The sequence below is a fragment of the Engystomops pustulosus genome, chromosome 3, assembly GCF_040894005.1.
Source record: "Engystomops pustulosus chromosome 3, aEngPut4.maternal, whole genome shotgun sequence".
Taxonomy (NCBI): Eukaryota; Metazoa; Chordata; class Amphibia; order Anura; family Leptodactylidae; genus Engystomops; species Engystomops pustulosus.
In genome coordinates this window covers 159,830,822-159,839,383 of record NC_092413.1, presented here as the reverse complement: position 1 = coordinate 159,839,383, position 8,562 = coordinate 159,830,822, and positions in this window count along the sequence as shown.

The following is an 8,562-nucleotide window of genomic DNA, read 5'->3' as shown; positions in this document are numbered from 1 at the left end:
GCAGAGCGGGCTGGAGCAGGACCAACAGCACAGAAAGAACACAGTGAAGAACAGATTGCAGATGTTCTGAACATCTGCTAACTTATCGGAAGACAAGCGTGCCGAACGGTGTTCTTCACAATAGTATATGAAGAACAATATGTGTAAAGAACACATTGCAGGTGTACGGAAACATCTGCAATGTGTTCTTCACAGTGTTCTTTCAGTGAAAACATCTGCAAACATCTGCAATGTGTTCTTCTTTAGTGTTCTTTCAATGTGTTCTTTCAGTGAAAAATTCTCGAGTCTCCCATTGACTTCAATGGGGCTCGTTATTCGAGACGAGCACTCGAGCATCGGGAAAAGTTTGTCTCGAATAACGAGCACTCGAGCATTTTAGTGCTCGCTCATCTCTACTTTACACTTAAATTTAACAACTAACATGAAGTTCAATGTGTTTTGAGAAAACAATCTGTAAATCCCCTGGATTTGTTAAAGTGTTCCGAATTTCTGATCGTGACACATGTCAGATTCTCAAAATTGAGTCTGGTCATTAGGCTGAAAAAAAGCATTGATGCTTTGGGTTGAAAAGCATTGGGTTAAACTAAAAACAGATACCGTAATAAATCAGAAATTAAAAACAATATGTATGTAAAGCAACATGACAGCCTTCCAGGGGCGTTGCTAGGGCGGTAAAAGATCTGGGGCACGGGCCCCAATGCATTTGTATTAAATTGACAGTGACCATTTTTGTACATGACCCCCTCAAATGAGTTTCCCGACAAAACCAATTCCATCCATTGCCAGCAGGTGATGTGTCCTTGGACTGTAGTTGTTCTCTATCTTCTCCATTAGCCCCAGCATCACCAAGTCTCCTCCCTGTAAAGTTTACCACACAGACATCTTATGTTCTTAATTGTTCCTACATCTTGGTCCCCTAACATAGTTATCTTTCTGCTACCCCTAACACACTCACTCGAAATACTGTAAGAAGACTACATGGAATCCACAATTTATAAGCCTAAAATTGCAGCAATGTACAATATACTGTCATGATTTAGCCCCACAACCCCAAATCACCTTCTAAGAATAACCCACATATATATACTATTCATTCTAGTTTACACATACTACATTGTCCCCATTGTGGCCCACACAATAACTGACCCTCCACATTACATTGGCCCCATACTTTACATTATACCCTCATTGTGTCACCCACCTGATAATGTTCCCTAAACATGGCCTAACATGTAATAATGCACTTAATACCCGTCACTTTGCTAATGCCCCTGCCAAGTGAGCCCTCTAATTATATAATTAGGAGCCACCGAAAAATCCCCACACTAAATAATGCCCCCACCCACTGAATAATTCTCCCACATGAAATAAGTCTCACCAATAAGGGATGTCCCCACCGACCCCATGAGATAATGTGCCCCATAGACACCCGGCAATTGACGTTTCCCCCCTTCCAAGCAATTGATGTATCCCATAAATCCCCCCAGAAATGAATGTTCCCATTAGCTCCCCATCCATGTATGTCATATATAGCCCCCCAAAAAATTGATATTCCACCCCAGCCCCCCCAGAGCAATGGATGTCGTCCACACTCCCCCCCCCAGAAATTAATATTCCACCCCAACCCCCACCCCCGAGGAACAGATGTTCCCCCATCAGCCTCTCTCAGAATTTGATGTTGCCCTCAGCCCCACCCCCAGCAATGGATGTGCCCCATAGATCCTCAGCAATTGATATGCCCCCCTCTCAGCAAATGATGTGTCCCACAACCCCCCCAGAAATTAATGTTACCATTACCTCCCAAGCAATGGATGTCATCCACAGCCTGCCCTGCCTCACAAAATTAATATTCCACGCCAGCCCTTAAGCACGGATGTCACCCCAGCAATGGATTTTCCCCAACCAGCCCCTCTCAGCAATTGATGTTTTCCCAGCCACACCCCCAGCTATTGATGTCCTTCACATGCACACCCCCAGCTATTGATGTGGCCCCCTGCCCCAGCTATTAATATCCCCCACAAGCTCCCCCCCCCCCCACAGAAATTAATGTTTCCATTAGCTCCCCAGTAATGGATTCCCCCGACAATTGATAATATCCCCCACATAAATTAATATAAACCCCCCCTTGAGAAATGGTCCATATACCCATTTAAATTAAATTAATGTCCCCATAGCTTTCCAGAAATGATGACCCGGTCATTTAATGTCCACAGCCCCTCTCCCCCAAGCAAATTGGGAACCCCCCTAGCAACTTCCTACACTGTGAATCTAAAAAAAACAACTTAATGCTCACCTGTCTTCTTCTTGCCTCTCTCCTCTTCTCGCTGTGCGGGAATGAGTCGCGGTGACGTCATCACACCACATCTCCCAGCATTGTAGTCAGCTGGTAGAAGCAGGATATGTGGTTTAATGACGTCACCGTGTCTCCTGCTATGTGTAGTGAAGGACGGAGCTTATAGCTCCATTCTCCACTGCAGCACTCGCCTCTATCTGTGTCCGGAAGGGGCGCAGATAGAAGTAGGAGAGGGGTGAGGACCCGGACAGTAGGACAAGAGTCCCACTGATCCAGGGCACAGGCCAAAAGATCCGGGGCACGAGCCCCGGATCTTTAAGCCTAGCGACGCCCCTGCAGCCTACCATTTCATTTTTAATATTTACTGGGGGGAGTGTTGTGAAGAATGTTCTGATATGTTTTATTGAGAAATTTTGATTAGTTTGTAAAGGAACAGATGGCAGGATTTAATCCCATAGAGATCCATATTCCAACCTGTATAGTGTATGTCTATACAACTTTAAGTTACATCTAATCTACCTGTGTTTGTTTTGAGAGCAATGAGGATTGACCCCTTCACTGTTCACTTGTTATTTGAAAATAATGCTTGTAGCATTCTATAGCCAGGGAAAGAGTAAAAAGGGTTAACACTCACTGCTCAGCATTGTGTAAACAAAAGGAGGAGAGAGACCCCCTATTTTCAGTTATGATAGACAGACAGCCTTTGAAAACCGAGAAGTAAAACCATTACTAATGCACTTTGCAGCCTGTTTCATTACAAACTAAGCAGAATTTCAAAATGAAGATGTGTTGTTGATGTCTTTTCCTTAACTTTCTCACACCTACTATGTTTGCAAGCAGTATTCTGGTAAGTACTTTCCATTTGCATATTTTGCGAATTTTTTCAACACCTCAAATGCCACACTTATCAAGCAATATAAGTCACTATGAAAAATCTGACATACAAAAAGCCTGGCTTACGATAAATACCCCACAAAATATTGGCCCAGACTATGAGAAATAAAATTCTCTGGTCTGATGAGATGAAAATTGAATCCAGATGTGAAATCTTATTCCTCATAGTCTGGGAGTTTTTCATGTGTTTTGTACAAACTGTATGCAGCCTATTATATGTCTTGCACTGAGGAGAGGCTTCCCTCGGAACACTCTGCCATAAAGCTCAGACTGGTGGAGAGCTGCAGCGATAGTTGACTTTGCAGAACTTTCTTTGATGCTTGAGGTTCTTTTTTACTTCTCCCACCATTGTTTAGTTTGGCTGGACCGCCTGTAGAGGAAGAATTGTGTTTGTCACAAACTTCTTCCATTTAAGGATGAAAGGTCACTGTGCTCTTAGGAACCTTGAGTGCTGCAGAAATTCTTTTATAACCTTGGCCAGATATGTGCCACAATTCTGCCTCTGAGCACCTTAGGCAGTTACTTAGACCTCATGATTCTCATGTACTCTGACATGCACTTTGAGCTGTGAGGTCTTATATAGAAAAGTCCAATCAGGAATCAAGTCCAATCAGTTTAATTAAACACAGTTGGACTCCAATGAAGGCGTAGAGCAATCTCAATGAGGATCTGAAGGAAATAAACAGCATGTGAGTTAAATATGAGTGCCACAGCAAAGGGTCTAAATACTTATGATAGTGTGATATTTCAGTTCTTCTTTTTTAATAATTAAGACACAATAATGACATTTTTGTTTTTTTTCTGTCAAGATGGGAGTTAATATTTTTTAGCCAAAAAAGAACTTTTTGGACCTTAATAATTGGCTGCAATGAAAAACAGAGTGAATAATGTAAAAGGGTTTGAATACTTTCCATACCCACTGTATGGCTCATATTTTGTAAATACTGATGAAAAGTTCTATGGTTTGCGGGCACAGGAAAAAAAAACCCTTCATAAAAAAAACAAAATAAGTTGGGTTGTAAAGTGGTGGACACTGGTGAGAAGCATGAATGTTAGTCACAGGTATTCCATGTATTATATATTTTCATTTATTTCTCGAATAAATGTGAACTAAAGTATAGTGTAAAGAGTTCTTATAAATGGGAAAGACTACATTTGAAGGTACAGAGCACACTTAAGCATGCTTAGTATTGAAGTTGTACTTCAGTAGAGAAAAAGATGATATGATTCGTAGTGTATAAATGAAAGTGTATTAAAAGCTCATATTCATGTAAGATTGCAACATAGCTGTTTAGCCTCCCAATAATATAAAATATCATTTGGTAATTTACATAGTTGTAAAGTGTCATTATTTTGGATATTTCCTTTTTCTGCTTCAGTACTTAGATGGAAAAAAGGAGTACATGCTTTGCTGAGAAATTGTAATAGACTTTCCAGATATATAGCATCTTGTTAAAATTTAATGTGGGCCAGAATACTAGAAGGTCAGAAAATGTCTTTGAGAAGCTGCCAGGTCTTATTTGATAGCTTAATCTGGTTTTAAAAGGGAAATTCCTCATTAGATAGAACCTAACACTTATTAATTTATACTCTAGAGACAGATCTTGAATATTAAGTGTTGGACATCTCCTAATGCATATATCATATTACAAATGCCATATATTTCTACTCTATCCTACGATGTATCAATTCACTGGATTGTGTCATTTTTATTTGTATAAAAGGTCCTTAATAGAGATGAGCGAGTATACTCGTCCGAGCTTGATGCTCGTTCGAGTATTAAGGTACTCGAAACGGCTCGTTGCTCGGACGAGTATTTCCCCTGCTCGAGATCGAGCATTTAATTAAAAAAACACAGTGAAGAACAGTGAAGAATAGAATAAAAATAGTGAACACAGTGAACACAGGATCATTTAAGTTAAAAACACAGTGAAGAACACAGTGAAGAATAGATTACAGATGTTCGGCACATCTGCTTACCTGTCGGAAGATACGCGCGGAACGGCAGCAGGGAGACATCAAGCAGCAGGGAGACATCAAGCAGCAGGGAGACATCAAGCAGCAGGGAGACATCAAGCAGCAGGGAGACATCAAGCAGCAGGGAGACATCAAGCAGCAGGGAGACAGACATCGGGCAGCACCACGGGGGACACAGACATCGGGCAGCAGCCCGGGGGACACAGACATCGGGCAACCGCCCGGGGGACACAGACATCGGGCAGCCGCCCGGGGGACACAGACATCGGGCAGCACGGGGGACACAGACATCGGGCAGCCGCCCGGGGGACACAGACATTTGCCAGCACGGGGGACACAGACATCGGGCAGCACGGGGGAGACTTCAGTGGAAGAAGAGGAGCGATCCTGGGACAGCGTATCACCCCGACAAGTAAGCAGATGTGCAGAACATCTGTAATCTATTCTTCACTGCGTTTTTCACTTAAATCATGCTGTGTTCACTGTTTTTATTCTATTCTTCACTGTTCTTCATATCTGTTAACTTGTCGGGAGATAATATACGCACGAAACAGTGAAGAATAGATTGCAGATGTTTGCATACATCTGCTAACTTATCAGAAGACATTCTTTTTCAGTTAATTAACACATTTTATTCCTGAACCATGGTCCCTTTGAAAAATGCTCGGGTCTCCCATTGACTTCAATGGGGCTCGTTATTCGAGACGAGCACTCGAGCATCTGGAAAAGTTCGTCTCGAATAACGAGTACCCGAGCATTTTAGTGCTCGCTCATCTCTAGTCCTTAATCTATTTTTTTGTCCCAGCCATTCTGTCGTAGCTGTGCTGGTGTGCTTGAGATCATTGCAAAGTTTTATAGTGATCTTAAAGGGGTTGTTCACTTTCAGCAAATAATTGATATTGTTTGTGTATTGAAAAGTTATATAATTTTCCAATATACTTTCTAAATCAATTCCTCATGGTTTTCAACATGTTTACTTGCTGTCCTTCAATAGAAAGCTTCTATGTTTATTTCTGGTGAATAGAAATCTGGCCATGGTCTTGTGAAGGACATCCAGGTGCATGAACCATTACTATCATAGAAATTAACAAGTTCTGTGTGACAATAATGGCTTGTGCACCTTCCTGTCTATGAAATGACCATCTACACATTTCTATCCACTGGAAGTAAACATAGAAGCTTTCTATAGAAGGACAGCAAGCATAGATCTAAAAAACCATGAGGAATTGATACAGAAAGAACATTGGAAAATTGTACAACTTTTCCTTACACAAAACATTTCAATTATTTAATGAAATTGGACAACCTCTTTACTGAATAGAATTACTTATGTAGCAAACTAACAGAATTATGTGCACTCTGCAGGCTAAACTGAATGGATGTCTTTGTTAGACCACAGAAATACAGCATTATTATTTCCGATCACAGATATTTCACTATTTTTTTTGTATATTGTTTTGTGAGCCAAAACCATGTGAGGAAAGACATAAGGAATTATGAAAATATCTACACATGTGATGTGTGTTCTACCACTTTTGTTTTTGCCTCTTATAATGCCTTTTTGCCTTTTATAAATGATGAAATAATTAAAATTGTGTATAAGCCGAGTTTTTCAGCACAAAAAATGTGCTGAAAAACGTCCCCTCGGCTTATACACGAGTCATACGGTCATAAAAAATCTTTAAAAAATAATAAACTTATATACTCACCCTCCGGTGGCCCCGACCTGCAGCGCTGCTCCCCCGATGTCCGCGCGGGTCCTCTTCTGGCTCCCGCGGCCGTCTTCTGTCTTCACTAACTTCGTCCCGGGCGCCGCCATGTTTTTCCTCCAGGCGGCGCCTAGTATGACATCAGCAGCGGCGCGTCATACTAGGCGCCGTCCAGGGGAAAACAATGGCGGCGCCCGAAACGAAGTTAGTGAAGAAAGAAGACGGGCGCCGAAGCCAGAAGAGGACCCGCGCGGACATCGGGGGAGCAGCGCTGCACGTCGGGGCCACCGGAGGGTGAGTATATAAGTTTATTATTTTCTTTTAATGCTGGGCTGGCTGTATATTACTGGGGGCAGTGCTGTATACTACTGGGGGCAGTGCTGTATACTACTGGGGGCAGTGCTGTATACTACTGGGGGCAGGCTGTATACATACTGGGGGGGTCTGTGATTAATGCATTTCCCACCCTCGGCTTATACTCGAGTCAATATGTTTTCCCAGTTTTTGATGGTAAAATTAGGGGTCTCGGCTTATACTCGGGTCGGCTTATACTCGAGTATATACGATAACATTGGTTTTGCTGTATCAAATCTATTAAAGACTGAATTTATAGGACAATAAACACAGCTAAGACTAAACCCTACATTATGTATTTTTAACCACTTGCTGCAAACTGTAATAATAATTGGTTGGTAAGGGTAGTATGGAGAGGGCTTGTGGGTATATTGCAGCAAACAGCAATAGTTATCCCCTGCAATTGATGCCGGCACCAATTGCATTGCCGGTGGTAATCTGTTCCTATGATAACCCAGACCGATACAGATCATGAGCAAAAATGCTTTGCTATTGCATTGCAGTATATGGTATGAGTGATCAGACCTCCTTGGATTAGAACACTCTAGTGGGACTCAAAAACAAAAAAAATAAAAGTTCAAATCACCCCGTTTCTGTATTGAAAATAAAAAAAAAACAAAAGTCCCGGAAAGTCCCAATCTATAAAAATATATAAACGATTATTCCTGACATTGAACCCAGTAACAGAAAAATGCACCAAAAATGGTAAATTTTTTTTGCCATTCTGCAACACACAAAATTTAATAAAAAATGATGTAAAGGTTGCCTCAATATGGTAACAATGAGAATGCTACTTTACACAGATCCGTACACTGAACTATAAAAAAGTAAGAATATGCCAAAAAAATTTGAAATATTTTTATTTAAAGGTTTTAGCTTTAGCAGTAATATGTTGTAACATATTTTAAAAAATTATCTTTGTGATCATGCCATGTGTTTTTTGGCAATTTTACAGCATTTGGATTTTTTTTACCAGCTTCTCAGTACACAGCATGGAATAATAAATACTGTCACTAGCAAGTACAATTTGTTACACAGGAGCTCTGTACACAGAAAAATAAAAGAAGTGATTGAATCATAAAAAGGGGAGCAAAACATGGAAATGCTAAAACCAAAAATGACAGTAATTTCTGGTATACAATAAAACTGAGATTTTGGTGAGCAAAACTATATTTAATTAATTTTAACCTTATTTAAGACTAGAACTAGAAAATGGATTAGTAGGTAAAATCTAGCATTACTACTTATCATGTTGAATCTGGCTTCTTATACTTGCAAAAGGTTTCTTCTTCTTCCACTATGTTAAATTTTGCTGTTGTATTTCATCGATGATCA